Source organism: Manis javanica, chromosome 1 (genome assembly GCF_040802235.1).
Source record: "Manis javanica isolate MJ-LG chromosome 1, MJ_LKY, whole genome shotgun sequence".
Lineage (NCBI taxonomy): Eukaryota > Metazoa > Chordata > Mammalia > Pholidota > Manidae > Manis > Manis javanica.
This window is the reverse complement of record NC_133156.1, coordinates 207,982,986-208,002,021: the sequence shown is the minus strand read 5'-3', so window position 1 is coordinate 208,002,021 and position 19,036 is coordinate 207,982,986. Positions and strand designations below refer to the sequence as shown.

The window sequence follows — 19,036 nt, the reverse complement described above, 5'->3', positions numbered from 1 at the left end:
AACAACAGGTGGTGGGTTGGATTTGGCTGTTTTGCTGCCCTCTGTCTTAGAGTTCACTTTTTAGACACTTGTCCTCCTAGCTGGCTGGGGGAGGAGCTGAAAGAATAGAACGGGGTGCAGAAAGAGGAAGTAGGTGGCTTGGAGAAACCATCACTTACTTCACCTTTTTGCCTCAGACATCCTAAATATGGGTTTGAAAGGGGGCTCGGGAGTTGACACTTCTGCTAACAACCCTGCCCCTCCTACCCACAACCTGGAGGAGACCTGAAACATGGGACTAAACTCCCCCAACAAAGACAGTGAACCTCTCTGGAGATCTATCTGTGCACCAAGTCAGTCTTTCAATGACCCAATTCTGTTGAGACCTCATCTTTCCCAAGTCCACATCTCCAATTCTAGCACACAGACATGGCCCTCATCATTTGGACCCAAAAGAGGTGTGCTCAGCAGACTAGGAAAAGCCTCAGAGTCCAGACTGGAAGGCTGAGTACCCCAGGATTTTGAACCAGGCTTAGTGGGATGGTGCCACTGGAGGCCTATTATGTGCCAGGCCTTAACTAAGTATTTTTTCTCCAGTCCTCCAACATCCTCCAACATGCCCAACATGGTTGGATATTACCATCCCACAGATGAGGAATTTAAGGCTCAGATAGAGTAACCCACTTGTATAGTCATAGAACTTCAAGTGGCGACAAAGAAATCAGATTTGCAACAAGTTTCATCGTGCATGAAGAGCACAGACTTGGAGAATTAGCACCAACATTCCAGACCCATAGGTCTATATAGTGAGATAAGCAGGATTGGTGACCCTTAAGCAGGTGCAGGGCTACCCACAGAGCATAGCCTTGACTCATGGATGCAGCCAAAGGACACATGTTGCCATCCTCAGAGCCCAAATCAACACCCAGGAGACTGGCCCCACAGTGCCCCTACTCCCCATGCTGTTGGCTCTGCAACCTGGCGCCAGGATTTAAACTGGGAAACAGAAAAAGAGGATGGAGGTGGGGAAGGAGGAGGGGGTGAAGATGCATTTGGCTATAGGTCTCAGCCATATGTTGGTCCTGCCTTTACAGTAAAAGTCTGTATTTTTATCTCTACTTGACTCTCCAAATTTCTCAACTGGTTTAGAATTTAACTGGCATCTTTTGAACCTCAAAGAATTGAAAATACATATGAAAATCAGCAAAGGATTAGACACATAGCACATGCTCAAAACACTCCAGTTTATGGCTCTGGAGATCATGACATTTTTTCCTTTACCTCACTTGATTTAATTTAAACATAACATGGGGACTGCCATAAAGAAAGCATTGAATAAATGCTTAATGGATATTATTGTTGGTAATAATGAACTCTTTCCTTCTATTGAACCCTTTTGCTCCTGTCACCATGAGGGAGGTTATCTTTATTTAATAAACGAGGAAGCTGTGCTCATTGAGGTTGGATAACAAGTCCACATTCCCGTATTTGGCACTGAGTAGGTCTACCTCAATGCATAAGCTGCTCTCCACCCTGCAGGGAGGCAATGGACAGACACTCCCAACACCCCAGTTTTATTACTTTTATTCATTAAAAATGTACCCAGCTGGGGGACATATTTTGAAAAAAGGTCAAAGCTCTGAGCCCTTGGTATTGTGGCACCAGCAGCAGATCAGCTTATCTTGAAGCATTTCAGAAAAATCTACCTTCTTTTTGTATCTTTTTCTTTTTTTTTTCAGGAAAATCTACCTACATTTTCTCGTCTCCCCACCCCACCCCTTTTTGGTCTCCTTAAGGCAAGAACTGAAAGCTCCACAGGGCAAAACATTTCATCCACTAGCAAAATCAGTGTCTGCAGTTCAGGTAACACTCCTGTTAGGTCCAAAAAGAACACAGGGAGGGACCAGAGAGGCCAGACTGCCTCACCTGCCCACCTGACAGGATAGATATCCCCTATCCCACACCATTTTGCCATGAATCATGCTTAGGATAGGCACCAGAGTGACAGGGAATGACAGAGGACATGAGAGGAGAGATGGTGTGATTTGGTTAGAAGTGGATCTAGAGAGAATTATAACCATCCAAACCACTGACCCTGAAGAGGAGGAGGTAAGGGGAAGGAAAACTGATGGTGGTGGGGTTCTCAGGGGAAGATTAGTTGGATTTAGATCTTATGCTTGAGGGGCCAGATGCACCCCACCAAGTTCCCTCTTTTACTACTTTTGACCTGGACTAAGACAGCTCAAGCAGAATGATCTCTTGGCCAAATGCCTTTTGAAGGGGAGTCTGAAGAGTAGGGGGAGGAATTTTTCACCTAACCTTGAAGGCCAGCCTGGCTCACACAAGCTTGCTAGCCATCAAGGAAACAGGAAAGCAAGTGACCAGGCAACAAGTGTGTCTTGAGAATATGTTGTTTGCAATGGAATATTATTCCACTATAAGAAGAAAACAAATCCTATCATTTGCAACAACATGGATGGAGCTAGAGGGTATTAGCTCAGTGAAATAAGCCAGGTGGAGAAGGACAAGTACCAAGTGATTTCCCTCATTTGTGGAGTATAACAAAGCAAAACTGAAGGAACAAAGCAGCAGCGGACTCACAGACATGGAGAAGGGACTAGCAGTTATCAAAGGGAAGGAGTAGGGGAGTGTAGGTGGGGAGGGAGGGAGAAGGGGATTAAAGGGCATTATGATCAGCACACATAACGCAGGCAGCTCTCGGGAAGGCGGTATAGCACAGAAGAGACAAGTAGTGACTCTATAATGTCTTACTATGATGGACAGGGACTGCAGTGGGGTGTGGGGGGGGACTTCATAATATGGGTGAATGTTGTAATCACATGTTGCTCATGTGAAACCTTTGTAAGATTGTGTATCAATGATACCTTAATTAAAAAAAAAAGAGTATGTTGTTTGTCCAGAATAGCCAAAACAATCTGGAAAAATACAATAAAGTGGGAGGACTCACACTTGCTGATTTCAAAACTCATGGCAAAGCTACAGCAATCAAGACAGTGTGGTATTGGCATAAGGATAGACACAGATCAGTGGAACAGAACTGAGAGTCAGAAATAATAAACCTTTGCACTTAGATTTAATTGATTTTTGACAAGAGTGACAAAACAATTTCAGGGAAAGAAGTCTTTCCAACCATGAAGCTGAGACAACAAGATATACACATGCCAAAGTTGGATCCCTAATTCATACTATATAAAAAAATTAACTCAAAATGTTTCAAAGACTTAAAATTTAAGAGCTAAAACTCATAGAAGAAAACATAGGAGGGAGTAAAGCTTTGTGACCATGGATTAGGCTATGGTTTCTTAAATATGACATCATAAGGACAAGCAACAAAAGTTAGATTTCACCAAAACTGAAAAATAGAAAATGAAAAGACAATTCACATAATTGGAGAAAATATTTGCAAATCCTGTATCTGAGAAGGGGCTTGTATCTAGAATACATAAAGAACTCTTAAAATGAAATAATAAAAAGACAACTCAATTAAAACATGTACATAGAATCTGAATAGATATTTCTCCAGAGAAGATACACAAATGAATAAAAAGCACATGAAGATATTTAGCATCATTAACCATCAGGAAAATGTAAACCAAAACCACAGTAAGATTCCACTTCACACCCACTAGGAAAACTATAATAAAAAAGATAATAAGTTTAGGTGAACAGGTGAAGAAACAGAAACTCTCATACACTGTTGGTGAGAACTCAAAATGATGCAGCCACTCTGGCAAGCAATCTTGAAGTTTCTCCCACTCCTATGCATATACAGAGAAATAAAAGACATATGCCCACACAAAAACTTGTACATGAATATTCATAGCAGAATCATTAATAATATCCAATAAGTGGAAATAACCAAGATGTCCATCAACCAATGAATGGATTAAAAAATGTGGTATAGCCATACAATGGAATATTATTCAGTCACAGAGGGGAATGAAATAGTGATCATGCTACAACACAAAAGAACCTTGAAACCATTATGCTAAGTAAAAGAAGCCAGACACAAAATACCACATATTGTATAATTCACTTACATCAATGTCTGGAATAATCATACCATAAAGACTAAAAGTAGATTAGTGGTTTACAGGGATTAGATAATGGGGAGTTTGGGAATCAATCTCCTTGACAGATTACAGGGTTTCTTTTTGGGGTGATGCAAATGTTCTGGAATTAGATTGTGCTCACGGTTGCACAACCTTCTGAATATACTAAGCCTTGTATATTTGCACACTTTCATTTGGTGAATTTTGTGGTATATGAATTATATCTGGTCTAGGAAGCATGGGGAGTGAGGCAGGCTGAAAAATGGCTTCCCAAAACATACCTGTGGCAATTCCTGGGAACCTATGAGTGTTACCTTACTTGGAAACAGGGTCTTTGCAGGTGTGATTAAGTTAATGATACTCTGATGAGGAAATAATCTTGGGTGATCTGGACAGACCCTAAATGCCATCACAGATGACCTAATAAGGGAAAGAGGGATATTCAACGCCAAATACACATAGGAGAAGACACACAGAGAAGGTGATGTGAAGACAAAAGCAGAGACTGGAGTGATTCAAGCTAAAGATTGACAGCTCCAGAGGCTGGAAGATGCCAGGAACTGATTCTTTCCTAGAGCCTCCAGAGGTCGTGTGGCCCTGCTGACACCTTAATTTTGGACTTCTGGCTTTTAGAACTGTGAGACAGTAAAATTGCTGTTGTTTTAAGTTATCAGGTTGGTGTTAGTTTGTTATAGCAGCCACAGGAAACTCATACAGGGAGAATGAAGGATGCTAAAGAGTGTGGGGTTTCTCTTTGGAGTGACAAAAATGTTCTAAAATTGATTGTGTTGCTGGTTGCATAACTATCAATACAGGAAAAGCCAGTACATTGTACCCTTTAAATGGTGTGTATGGGTGTATGGTATATGGTGTATCTCAGTAAAACTGTTACATTAAAAAATTCTGCCAGGTGCCCAATTCAGTGCCAACTGCTGGAAGGAAGCCTGACTATGGTGCCTGCATTGAAAGAGCTCACGGAATACCTGAGGAGCCTGGACAAACAGGAGAGCCCTCATGCTGGCCCTAGGGCCCAGGCCTCAGGTGCAGGAGGACACTGCGAAGGTGGATGACTGGTCCAGAGGTGGCGGGTGTAGGGGGAGCATCCAAGAAGGCTTTGTGGAAGAGCTGGGACTCTGCCTGGCCCTTCATCACAGTCGGGAAGTAGTGGAGAGGGTCTTCCACGTGGTAAGTACTGTAGGAGGGCAAGGCAAGTGGCTGACATGTCCTGCTCTCAAGAAGCTGGTGGTGTGGGTGGGAAGGAAAGGCCCAAACTCAGGTGATAATGAGGACCTCAAGTGCTCAGCAGAGTGGTCTGGGTCCTGAGAGTTGCAGGAGTCAGGGGAGGGAAGAGGTCAGGTGAGGGGCCAGATCATCATCTCTGGGACTCTGCCTCCCCATGGCTACACAGCTGAGCAAGAGTGAGATACACACCCTAGACTCTTCTTGGTTGGGCTTCAGATGGGTGGTGTGTGCTGGTACAGTCTTGTCTGGGGGACGCCTACACAAGGGGGATTAACATTCACTAAGTTGGAACCAAAAAATCAGCATTTAGAACTAGTTAATCCTGTGCATTTGTTCCTTGTGAATGGATGGGAGGGGAGGGGGGCAAACCGGAGGCTCCAGGGCTGCTGCAGTCCCGGCTCCTCTTGCTGCTGCCTTGGCCACATCAGGGCTCTTCTGCCAAGGCAGATGCCTGCCCATTGGACATCCTTCTTGTTGATACCCTTGTGTTGAGCACAGGAGTCTCACTGCTCCCCATGCTCACCTTCTTTGCCGCCACTGTGAAGAGGCCCTTCCTGGGGCTGGACACTGAAGACCCAGGCTTCACACAGTTCCAGTCTGTGTCCCCCCAACTAAGAGAAATGATCAGTCACTTCCAGGCAGGTAGATAGGCAAGTTGCAGGCCTTGAAGACATCTTTAACTATACTGGTTAAAATGCAAATGCCAGTGTCAATTTTTTCCAGATGCCAATCTTGAAAAGCTTTTCAGATCATGGATTTAAAGTGCACAGTCTGGTTCTAAGGTATGTAGACTAAGGCCACTGGTCAAATCTCCTTCCGAAGAGAGGTCAAGTCAGCAGAGTAAATGCTGAGTAAATGGTGATGGGTTGAATGTTCCCTGCGGCTAACATGGAGAATCCTGTTATAGGCATTTGTGGAAATGCCCTTAACCCACCATCTAACCAACTCCCACCCATTCACCCATCAATCCAAGCTTTTATCTATTCACAGTATTAACTGGTCACCTGCTGTGTGGGGAGCCTTGTGAAAAACATGAGGAAAATCCTAGTCCCTCTCTCAGAGAGCAAATAGGTTAATCAGAGGCAAGCTGACACATATGAAGTGTCAGGAAATAGTCCAAGATGAGGTATGATGGGGTCTAATAATACCACTGGTCAAGAAATGAAAGAGCAGAAAAGGAAAAAAGAAATGTAGGGAGTGACAGGAGGGAGAGCCTCGTGGAAGGGCAATGTGGGAGGCAGAGGGTAAGAGGCTGGTGGCAGTGGGACAAAAGGGAGGAGCTGGATGATTAAACCTGTCTGGGAAGAGGGGTGTTTTTGAGAGGAACTGGAGGTGAAGCTGGAAGGGCAGACGGGCTGGAACAGGCCCTGGGAGGCAAAGCCAGTGTTTGAGTATTTCTGTGCCTTTTTTCTGAGTGAAAATATTTTAAGGTTTCACTAGACTGTTTCCAGATGTCATTATTTCCAGTCTTTTCCAAGGACTTCTTCACTTCCCCTCAGCAGGGCAAGGGCCTGTATTTTAATTAGTCATGAGAAACAAGTGTGGAACCGAGAAGCCTGGTTCAGCGGCTGACTCTGCCATCAGCCCCTGTGTGCCCTGCCTCCGTCCTGACCCTCTACCCCTAGAGCTCAGGGCTCTGCTCGTCAGGGCCATCAGAGCTGGGGCTCAGAGGTGGCATTTCCAGGCACGGTAATGAGAGAGAGCCCCCAGGTGACCCCTGAGACAAATGCCAGAGGAAGGTCAATGTTCTAAGGAATGGGAAGGGATGGCACCTTCGGCTTTGAAGTCTGGGTCGGGGAACAAGGGTATTAGTCTCTGTTCTTTATCTGAATATTTAAAAAATGTCATCAAAGAAGAACCAAATGTGCCGGCCAGTGTTCCCAAGGGCAGCCCCAGTATGCACGGGGCCGCGGCAGGCCATGGGCGCGTGAGTCCCTGAGACTACCACCTCCCACTCATTGCTGTCACCCAGTGCCCCTCCCCCAACTGGCAACCTGGCCAAGGTGTCCAATCTGGAGGGGAACTCAGACCTCACCTGGCCCAGGTGGACGCCTCTTCCTCTGACTTCTTGTTTTGTTTTTTAAGCTCTGGAAACCACTGTGCAAAAGACAGTACACACGGAGGCAGACCCAAGCAGGCACACACAGCTCAGAGGTTCTAAGGCCCCAAGGGGCGCATCAGAAGCATCTGCACAGGGGTGCAAACGGACTCTTTGGCCTTCACTCAAGTCTGGTAGAGCTCATGTGGTTTTCTAAAAATCAGGAGATTTCTCATAAAAATCCCAAGTATCTAGTAGCCTTTGAAGATCCATCAGAAAATTAGAACCTGGTGTCTCTAGGTCTGCATTTTAATGTTTTAATGACTGTCTGGAACAGTGCAGTGGCCATGCTCTAGAGGAGGTGGTGCATCCAGGCTGGGACCACCCTACTGCCTCCCACCTCACCCCTGTAGGTATGTGAGTTTATGACTCCTACACACCAAACTGAAGAAGGCAGATGGTCCCAAGCCAGCCCCTTACCGTCACAGATGAGAACACTGGACCAAAGCTTGCCTCTCCGCAGTCTCTCCCACTGCTCTCTGGGCCTCCCTGTCCCTCCAGCTCTCATGACTTTGGTTTGCTCACCATTCCCCATCTCTGATAGGTCTTCTTCCTCTATTTGACTTAGGTCAGGCCTATTCACCCCTCAGGACCCAACTTCTCCAGCCCACTGTGACCTTTCTCTCCTCATATCTGCATAGCAAACAGTGTGTTCACAGCTGGTGGGGGAGGGCATCCCATGGCTGAACCCCACGTCTTTGCTTTTCCCAGGATCATCCATAAAATGGCACTGGGCACACAGCAGATAACACTCACTTGGTCCTTGATTAGAGTCTTGTACTAAGCAATTTACTTAGGACTTGTCTTTCCCCAAGATAAGATTTCCCCAAAATCCAAGACTGCCAAAATTGGATCACATATATAGACAGAATTATTGTTGCCATTTTACATTCAAGTTTATTGAGGTTTAGAGAAGTAACTCATTCAAGATCACACAGGTTGTAAGTGGTAGGGCCAGATACAAACCCAGGCTTGTCTGACTGCACAGCCTGTATTCCTGACCACTTTGCTAAGCTGCCTCTAAATGCTGAATGAACAGATGGGTGGATGAATAGACTGATTATTTTCTCTTTGCCCCTGCCAGAGCCATTCTTTGTTCTCCTCCAGCCTGCTCAGTGCTCCAGGAGTGACCTCTATGGACACCTTGCCACCTGGCTTCTAGCTGGATTCATCCAGTGGGAAGGAAACACCGAGATTAATGAGGGTAAGAAGAAAGAAATGTTGATTTTTTCTTTCCTGCACCCTCCCCTGCAAGTCACCATGGCTTTGGCGGTGGCTGCATCCTCCCTTCGGCTCTCTCCAGGTTTGGGGAGCCCCATTCCCTCTGCTCTCAGCTGTGGGAAGGTAACAGCTTCCTACCCTTGCTAGTCCCTGGGTGCCTCAACCTCACTTATGGCTTCCCTTCATCTAGTGGTTCTCAACCTCAACCAGTGACGATGTTGCCCTGTAGGGAATATTTGTCAATGTGTGGGGACATTTTTGGTTGTCAGAGTTCAGAGGTGGTGCTATGGGCATATAGTAGGTAGAGGCCAGGGATGCTGCTAAACATCCTACATGCACAGGACGGCCCCCCTCCCCAAAATGTCAACAGAGCTGAGGCTGAGCCCTGCCTTAACCCTACCCAGAGCCCTGCACAACCATGAACAGTCCCTTCAGTGAAGTCTCTTAAAGGCAATAGTCTAGTAGGTGGATGGAACTCAGTTCACTGTTTATTGGGAAATAGAGGCCTAAGTTTCCATTCCAGGCAGAGGAGTAGGAGCTCATCTCCTCAGCTCCTTTTTTCCTGGAAGGGGGCTCCCTAGCTTAGACCTCCTCCCCAGCTTTCTGCATAGAGAGGTGGCCACAGATGAGAAGCGGCCACTTGAGATGAATAGCATGCTACAGAGCTTTCCCTTTCTGTCTGAAGGTGGAAACAATTTCCAGGTCTGAAGGGAAAGGATTAAGGCACCATCATTTGAAATTCTAAAAGTACTTGGGCAAAAACCTATCAAATATTAGTCATTTGCTTTTTCTTAATTTTTTAGCTATTTTAATATGGAACAAATGGCCTGGCTTCCCAAATTTGCCTGTAGCCCCAGCTCCCACAGATGCAATCATATGACAGATGTAAACATTTTCCTGGTGACCTGTCACAAAGCCAGAAATACTCCAGCAAAATCTTTGTTTTTATTAATAAAAAAGATATTTTTTAAAAATAAAAAAGCTTTTATTTTTAAAGTAAAAAAATCCCTGTAATTAAAGATATGCACAACCACCTCAAATCACTGGGTGTATATACATATATGTATTTTTTCCCCCCTTGATTTTAAAAATGGATACATCCAGCATGAATGAAAACAAATAAGCATTTCATAAGAGTTAAAAGCGTGCACTTCTTATTCAGTAGGACCACACATCACTGAAAAGGGGTTAAATTAAATTATAGCTCGTTAATAGCACATTCAGCTCAAAGCTTATAAAAATACTCACACTTGTTCACTTCCAACCATACCAAAGAATAAAGAATGTATTCAAACAAATAACACCCCAAGGCAACAAGGCCTGTGAAAACGACCTGGTCCTCGGAGGGGCTTTCAGCCCCTAGGGCAGGAGGGGAAGGGCACCTCCCAGCCTCTAAACCTTTCTGGGCTTTGCAGTTAGACTCAGTTTTGTGTGCACCTTGCTGTCCTGTTTCTTGGGGCTACCTCCTGAGCTCAGGGGGAAAGAGGAAGGCAGATGTGAGCTTTGCCGTGGCTGTTCCAGGGCAGAATAATGAAGTCTGTCCCTGGGGCCTTGATGTGTAAAGGGGCCTCAGGGTATGAAGGAGCAGGGTCTAGGCCAGAGATGCTCTGGGTACTAGTGTCTGGCCCAAACTTGGCATTCCTTCATTCAGCGAGCATTCCTCTGGCCTGAACAGGGTCAGGCCTTTCTGTGCAAGGGGCAAAGCCAGCCCCTCCTCCCCGGCAAGCCCCGCCCTCTCCAGTACCGACCCTGCACTCTGCCTGCTCCTTGGTGATATCACTCTGCAGAGCCTCCCAAAGTGTTCAATCACCTCTGCCTCTTGTGGAAGGTAAGAGCCATGTGCTTTTATTCTTTTCTGTGTGGTGACTCACCCCAAAGCACCCGTCCTGGAAGGGGCAGTCTGACTCTTCCCCCCATCTTCCTGACTGGTCCAATTAGACAGTGAGGACAGGCAGGAGAGCCTTTGACGGAGGAGGGTACAATGAGGATACCTACAGACTGAGAAGCCCTCTTCAGTGGAGGTGCTGGGCAACTTGAGATCCCCTTTTTCCATCAGCCTCCTTGTCCTCTGCCTGGGCAGAGTTCAACAGCTCTGCAGACACATACCACATTCTTTAGTCACCAGCTTGGATCTTGCAATTTTTCTTTTCCCTTTCCATGAGGTCACTCCAGTTTTCTTTAGTTTATTTCACTACTGGAACTTCTTTCTCTTGCAAGGAATTTCTTCTCAGTCTGAGCTCTGAAGACTGACTAGCTCCTTCTGAGTTCTTCCTGATGCTTCTCAGGCCCTCAATGCCACCATCTCCATACTCCTCCTTGGTCTACCAGTCCCATCCTCAACCCTTTCAGCTTATTCAGGTGGCAGAGAGGAAGAAACCAAATGACTGGCTCATTTCAGCAAAGCTATCATGAACACAAGACACTGTGCTAGCCAAGGGCCAGAACTCGCCAACAGATACATCCAGTCTAGGCATGGGACACACAGCACAGAGCTGGCTGCTCAGCAACCCCAGCACTCTGGTGGGATATGTAAGATACTGGATGCAGACAGTCCTGAAGCATAACCAAAACTAGAAATTTAAAATCAGAAACATTCAGAAAGATAATTTTTCTCTCCTGAGGGCTTTACTTACCACTACCATTTCCCAACCTTATCCAGAATTCAGAAAGCTCCCTTACAGGTACCCCCTTTTACAGATCTAAACAGAACAAAAATAGTCCATAGTAATATAATAAGCAAATCAAGGTAGAAATGATTCCTAAACTCAGAAAATGATTTTAAGGTTTATCAACAGTACCCAAAATATTAAGTGTCTGTGATTTCAAAGTTTCTAGGAATTTTATACCTTGACATTACACTCACTTCCAGATTTCCCAAGGCCTTTCCCTATCTCCCTTGTGGCCAACAGCCTCCCTGGAAGCACCCCCACCTCCCAAAGGCCTGAGTTGCCTGCTGTAATGCTCTAGCCTGGGCTGATGGAAGTGGTGTGGCTGAGGCTGGAGAAGCCAGAGGTGGGGAAGGGAGAGGCCCCAGGAAACCTCTCTTCTGGACCAAGCCAAGGAAGAGATAATGAGTAGGAGAATATAGGGCAGCGAGGCTCTGGGTTTCTAGCCAAATGAAAAGGAGAAAAGATGAAGCTGTTGCAGGATTGCTTTAAGTTAAGGATTCTGAGACTGGAGTCCATTGCCCAGAAAAGCTCCTTTCCTTTTAGTACCAGCCTTTTGTGGGCGGGGGAGGGGGAGGGAATAGGAGAAAGAGGAGCTCTGGGAAGAAGCAGGCTGTTTTTGACCTTGAGAATGTTTTCATCTGCCATGAATGTTGGTGGTAAAAATAATCAACATAGAGCTAAACTGACAATGGCTAAATAGCACATGATGAAATTCACAATAAGTGACTAAAAAAGTCCTTCTGCTAGTAACATGGAAACCTGCAAATAACAACAAGCAGGGGGTGTAGGTGACTTGGTGGAAACACACATAAAAGTGACAAAGTCTAAAACCAGGTACGGTAAAGTTCTTCTTGACTCAAGTTTTTGACCAAAAATCTTCATTCTTAAATCTACAGTAGAAGAGTTGATACTTAAGAAGGGAGAAAATCAGAATGGTTTAACTGCTCTATAGAAAATTGGTCAAGGACTTAAACTGGCTTGATGGAGTCATACTAGAAAATAATTTCTTGATGAAAATCAATGTTAGTGTAATTCACATTAAAAATTTGTAGTTACACAGAATTTCTGGATTTAGTCCTCACTCAGAAGGAGCAGTCTGGCCTGCTTCCACAACCACCATGTGCCGAAACTCAGTGCCTCTCACCGTGTGTCTCTGATGGTGTGCGCACTGCCCTGGGGCTCCCTGGATCTCTCTGAACCTCTTCTCAGTGGTATCTTATCCTCACCTCTGACCTCTGCACCCACAGTTAGCCATCCTGGTAACTGTGCCCGGCCTCTTCATCCCCACTGCCACTCCTGGGTCCGTCCTCACTGGTCCTCCTTTAAGAACAAAGGTAACCTTCTAACCAGCCCCTTTTGCTTCCAGTCTTGTCTTTCTTGCCTCCAAGCTGCCCTCTACCCTGGTCAGGGTGATCTTTCTAAAGCGTCCTGTTAAAAGCCTTCAGTGGCTCCTCAAAGCCCGAAGGCCCTAGCTCTGCAGCCGAAAGGCTCCCCTGCCCCCACTGTTAGGGCCATAAACCAGTCCCTGGCTTATTTACACTCCTCTCTCACTAGTGACTTGGCTGGACCAGCCATGGGTGGTTAGGTCCACATGTTTCTTTATTCTGTGCAATTGAGTTCCTTTCTCAATAAATTCTTCCCGTCTTAGCCCAATCTTTTCTAGTGGCCCCAAATCCTCTCAGCACCCTATTCCCTCTCCACTCCTACCCAGACTGTTTCTTTTGGTTGCCAGCATCTCTTCGGCGACCTCATTCCCTTCTGGGGAGCCTCCTGGTTCCTCAGCCTTATGCCTTGCGTTGCTTTCTGATCTAGCAGAGTGAGGTCATCATGTCTGGGAGGGTTGGTATACGCCTACTATTTCTTGTCAGAGCAGACTTAGGAGAATGTCCATGAAGAAAGGGCATAAAGTTTCACAGAAAGTTAAAGACAGAATAATCGAGCCATATAATTGAGCAATTCCACTCCTAGGCATATACCCAGAGGTATTAAACAACTTGTACATGCATGTTTATAGCAGCACTCTTCACAACAGCAAAAGGTGGACAAACCAAATAAGGCAGATCCATACAATAGAATATTATTCAGTCACTAAAAAAAAAAAAAAAAAGAAGTACTTATACATGCTACAACCTGGATGAACCTTGTAAACATTAGGCCTAGTGAAAAAAGCCAGGCACAAAAGGTCATGTATTACATGATTCCCCTTACATGAAATGCCCAGAATAGGAAAATTCATAGGGATAGAAAACAGACTGGTGGTTGCCAGGGGCTGGGAGGGGTGGGGAGGATAGGGAGTGGCTGCTTAATGGATATAGGGTTTTTTTGTGGATTGATGAGAATGCTCTAGAACCAGCTATTGGTTATAGTTGCACAATATTATGAATGTACTAAATGCCACTCAATTACATGCTTTAAAATGAATAATTTGATGTTATATGAATTTTACCTCAATATAAAATAAAAATACAAAAAAAGAAAGGACCTCCTTGGGGATGGAGCCAGAGAGTGTGCCAAGAGCAGTGGGTAATTCAATTCTGTGCCCCGGCAGCTTTAAAGAAAAGGGGATGGGTAAGAAAGGGCCTCGTCAATGAGCATCACACCCCAGGACACAGCAGCCTAAGACTGAGCAGGGCTCCGAGGGGAGAAGAGATGAAGGCGAGGGGAGAAGAGATGAAGGCGTACGCGGGCAGTAACCAAGGGGTGCATGGGGCTCTCCCTCCTTCCCACCGCTGTGGCTGGGCACACACGAGAGCAGGAGGTTTAGGACCTGGAGGACTGGAAAGGCTGCAAGCCTGGGAGGGTGGGCTGAGTCACCAAGGAGGGAACACTTGCTTTCTTGCACATTTGGCAATAAAGCAAGACATTTTATGTCTGAAAGCACCTGCAAGGTAAGACCTCTTATGTAAGTGGATCCCAGAAATGGAGTTTCATGCAGAGAGCAGAGAGCAGATCACAAAACTGTAAGGAGAAATCCCTTTACCCGAATTACACAGACCAACTCGTCTGGTTTCCATTTCATTGCCTGAGTCTGTTTTATAGATGTGCTTTTTCATGAAAGCTTTCAAGGAAGGTTATTCCCTGACGTCATGCAAGAAAAATGTCCAAATGCAATTACATTACAGAGCAGTGCTTTTGGAAGAGAAGGCAGCCACAAAGCTTCTGGTGTCCGGTCTCCTTCCCTGCAAAGCTATTTGTCATTTTCTAAAAGCAGAAGCCCTCAATCCCAGTTCTTCCAGTCCCTCTGTCTGCAGTGACAATGACCTGGGAAATGCACTGTGTGTCCCCCAGAGGAGGGGGTGTGGGCAGGCCAGCAGGGAGTGGCGTCCCGCTGGGGCACGCCCAGCACCAGTGCACAGTCCTGAGCCAGCCTGTCTCATGTCACACATCTTATCAAGGTGAGGAAACAGAGCCTCCTTCTGCGGGCTTCCTCAGGAATTTTCTCTAAAACCTCCGTTCTGCTTCCTCCCCTACCCTCATGACTTACTCAGACTTGCCCCCAGGCTTGGAGAATGGTTTTTCTTAAAAGTTATTATTAAAAGCAGCTCTTCTCAATCAAAAGATGTTTTACTGTGAGCGAGTTCTCCAACTTTTTCATCCTTTCCATGTTTCTTCCTCCTGGCAGAAGCTGCCATGCTCCTAGCTTTCCAGTAGAGGCTGTCCCTTCTTCCCTTCGGTCTCTCTCCCGGACAGATCTGCATACTCCTTCTGCCACTTCTAGACAACTCTCTCCCCCTTCTCACTCAACAACTCCTTTTATTTCCAAGTCCATACTAACCACCTCCCATTCCTGTTATCATTAGCTAGAGACCCGGCCTTTCTCAGGGATGCAGTCACTTCCACCCCACTGGGGACCTCAACATTCATAAAGATGTCCCTCCCAGTATTTGGTGTAACCGATCTTCTACTGCCTCAATTCCAGTACTGCATCTCCAAGTTCACTCTACTCCCAATAATCAGGATGTCATTACTTAGGACTGTTTCAACTTCAAGATCTCAAATTCTAAGCTTTTCCATTATTTTAAAAATGAACATCACCACTTCTAACATTTATCGAGCACTTATGTGCAAGCACTATCACAAGTCCTTCATATGTATCAGTTACAATGCCCGTTTGAAGGTTGTATGAGTGCCATTTTATAAATGAGATAAGCAGAGACACAGGTTAGAATATGGGATTTAAGCCACATAGTATACATACTATGGTTCCACCATCACATGGCCTCTCTAAAGCCCTAACACAACTGTCTACCTGTCTGCTTCTTCCACTGAAACAACCTTATCACTCTAAATCCTGACCCTGTTCTTGACCCTGTCCCTTCTCACAAGCCATTATTTGCCTCTCTGTACATATCCTGGACTCACTGTCTCTGATGCTCTTTCTAGTCCCCAGTGTGCTTATCAACTTGACGTGCTCCCAGTGCTTCATACATAACCACTTCTCAAATCCAGGCTACTGCTTCACTTTGATTCCTGATGAAGAAAGGCAGTATACTGATTAGGCTCTCTCTAAATTCATGCTACTTAATCCCAACAGGCCTCTCACTTCCCCCTGAGGGGCAAAAATTCCCCTCCTCCCAGGGAAAAAAATCTTTCATTCATTTTTTTGGTGACTTCTAACTGAACCCCGATATAAACTGTTCCAACCTTCTCCCTGACCCTATATCCTACTCCCTGACCACTCATTCTTATAGATAATCTTGTCTTCTACAAAGGACATTCCATATAAGCTCAAACTTCTGTCCTCCCCAGCTCTAAAATTTCTCTAATGATTCTTTTGAAACATTAGCTTAAAGGCAGGGCAGCATCTAGGAAATGTAGTTTTTAGGACAAGGGAGTTATGTCAATATTTATATGAGAGATAGCCCCAGAGGGGAAGGAGGGGAACCTAAAGACACATGGGAGAAAAGGCCATTGTGGCTGGATAAGTCATCGAGATGGCCTAAGGTGCTGTGTGAAGAATGTGTGGAGGTGAAGGAGCATTATTTTTGCTGAGTTCGAAGTGGGGAGGATGTGAAGGCAGATGGACATTACAGTGCAGCCTCCTACTTACTTCTAAACTCCTTGATGTTGGCTTCTGACCTCTCACTACTGCACCTTCTCTCTGAACTCTCACCTATAACATTTTCTCAATCCTTACCCTCCTCAACCTGACCTTCCAACAGAGGCTGGCATGGCTGACCAACCTGGTCCTCTTGTCGGTGTCTCTGTATGCGGGCTTCCTGACAATTGGCCCTCTTGGCTTTCTTGACAGGTCTTTTTTACTTCCTTGGGTAGCTTCCCTCCCAAATAGTTACAAAAGCCTCCTAAAATGCTCCCTTTAATTGCTCTCTCTCCCCACTCTCAATCCACCCATCTCTCTCTCTCATTCAATATATATGTATCCAGCCCCTACCATGTACCAAGCATATGGCAGCTATTAAGCTATAGCTGAATTAATCTTAATGTGTAGGTCTGATCATGTTACTTGTTCAAAAATCTTCACTGATTCTCTGGTGCAAATGATATCCAGACTCTTTAGCCCAGCACTCCAGGTTTTAGTGGACTTCTGTTGTTTTTGTGGCCTAGCTTCCATTCACCTTCTCTGAATTGCTGTACTCCAATCTCCCCCTAGAGAGCCAGCCCTTCCATACCTTCTAGTTGGTATGGTTTGGGAGGGGCTAACCCTACCCCGACTCCAGGCCTGGGCACCTGCCCCAGGTCTAAGCCAATCAGGGCATCATGTTTCCTGCCTCTGAGATTACTTCCAGGATGGGCCTGGAGCCCAACTGCAGCTATTAAAGAAGCGTTTGAAAGTAAAGGGACTTTACTGACATAGGCCTTGAATGAACAAAGACGTAAAAGCTAGAGCTACTGCAACCATCTCTAACTCCTAAGGAAGTGAGAGCCTATCTGAAAACAGAACCAGCCTCAGAGCAGAGAGGAGAAATGGCAAGAAGCCAGGTCTTTGGGACACTGAGTCCTTGAACTATGCCCTATCTGAAACCAGCCCTAGCTCCAGAATTCTCAGTTACATGCCCCAATATGCCCTTCTGTGCTGAAGTGGGTTGGGTTAGACTTTCTGCCCTTTGCATGTGAAAGAAGTCCTGCTTGATCCCAACTTCATCTCACCCCTCTCTCCTCATGTTCTTGAGATTTGTACCATACTCCTTTACTCCTTTACTGAACAGGCCTCACACTTGGCTATCCTTGTCTTTCTGGAATATGCTCCTCTTATTTCCTCACTGAAGTTATACCCATCCTTCAAGGTTCAGTTCTAGTGACTTTCCTCCAAGCAGCCATGCTTCTCCAATTTCCCCCAATGGCAAATATCTTTTTGAATAAACAACCAACTAAACATTGACACAGAGAAACAGGGTTCCAGGGGGGTGGGCTGTTCTCCAAACTGATGAACAGCCTTGGTATTCAGCAATCATCCTCATCACCCCTCAGGGCTTGAGGCTTGTTTTCGCCATCCTCCCACCCATCTAAATCCTTGCCCTTCCTACCTTCCTTGGCCATCATTTCCCAAAAAGTTTCCCTTGGGACACTGGCTTTTTAGAATGTTAGTAGACATTTAAAACAAAACAAAAAAAAATCCAAACCCCAAAACCAACCAAAGGGGGAAAAAGAGATTTGGCTATTAAATAAGTTTGGAAAATTCTGGGTTAAGCAGAGGTTTTGTTTGCTTTAAATGCAGGGAGGTGAGGATGTGGGCAAGGTATGCAGCTTTTCTCTAACTCGCTCATAAAAAAGGTACCAGTGTGGAGGTAAGTGCCCCATTCTTCGTTGCAGACACACTTCAGTTTAAGGTAGAGGGGGTTATTTTATAAACACATATAAATATCCAACACTTTGTTCAAGGTGCCTATTTGCTCTGCACAGTGACTATTATGAACACAGAAAACTGTTCATTGTTAAATATGGCATGTTAAGTGGTTTTGCTTTCTGGCACATCTCCAAACCATAATTATTAAGGGACTCAAGCTGCTGAGGAATTCTTGGGTTACAAGAGGCTTTGATCCCAGTCCTGCCTTCTTTCCCTGACAGGAATTTCCATGGGTGTGGCTGGTTTTCATTGTTTTTCACTGCTGTGGGGCCCCTTCGAAGGTGAGGACTGAACAGAAAGCACTTCAAGGTGAGGAGGGGCGCGGGTCCCTCAGCAGCTGCTGAGACAAGGCTCTGGCTGAATATCCGGCCTCGCGGAGCCTCCCAGGGCTGTGACCAAGGGAGTGCCCAGGCTCTGTCCGAGTGTCGGAGCTGGAACGCTGTGGCCTGATACGCAGTTTCCCACACATTCTGGGAAGCCCAGATTCTTAGGCCTTACTCCTTATTGGGTTCCCAGCTGGGGTAAAGCCTCTGTACTTGACGGCTGGCAAGACTTTGCTCAGCAAAAGACTATCCCTTCAGGCTTTGGGTGGGTGGGTCTTTGTCATTATATTCCCATCAAAGTTCAGAGACCTCATCCAAAATTCTTTGGGTAGCTACAGCGATGCGGCATTTGTTGACCTCAGACTCACGTAGCTGCCTCCACTACAGAGTGAAGATGCCTCAACTTGGTCACAAACCATCAGGTCAAACTTTTGGAAGAGCTAAACTCTTTAGTGACTATCCCTTCAGGCTCTTTTAAGTTCTCTCCTGCCTGAGAGGAGAGAGAGGAAAGGACACCCAGATGTCCATGAATCCATGACAGAATCAATCAAAAGATGCCTCCAAAATAAAGTGGTGAGGTTCTCTAACAGTGATTCTATAACAAATAGCAAGTTCCTAGCTTTCTA

The 19,036-nt window shown here is 45.6% G+C and overlaps 1 protein-coding gene across 5 annotated transcripts in view; it reads right to left on the bottom strand.

The window, feature by feature from the left end:
• THADA (THADA armadillo repeat containing) overlaps nt 1-19,036 on the bottom strand; it is a 319,658-nt gene that overhangs the window by 9,135 nt on the left and 291,487 nt on the right. The gene's annotated exons all lie outside the window — the stretch shown is intronic.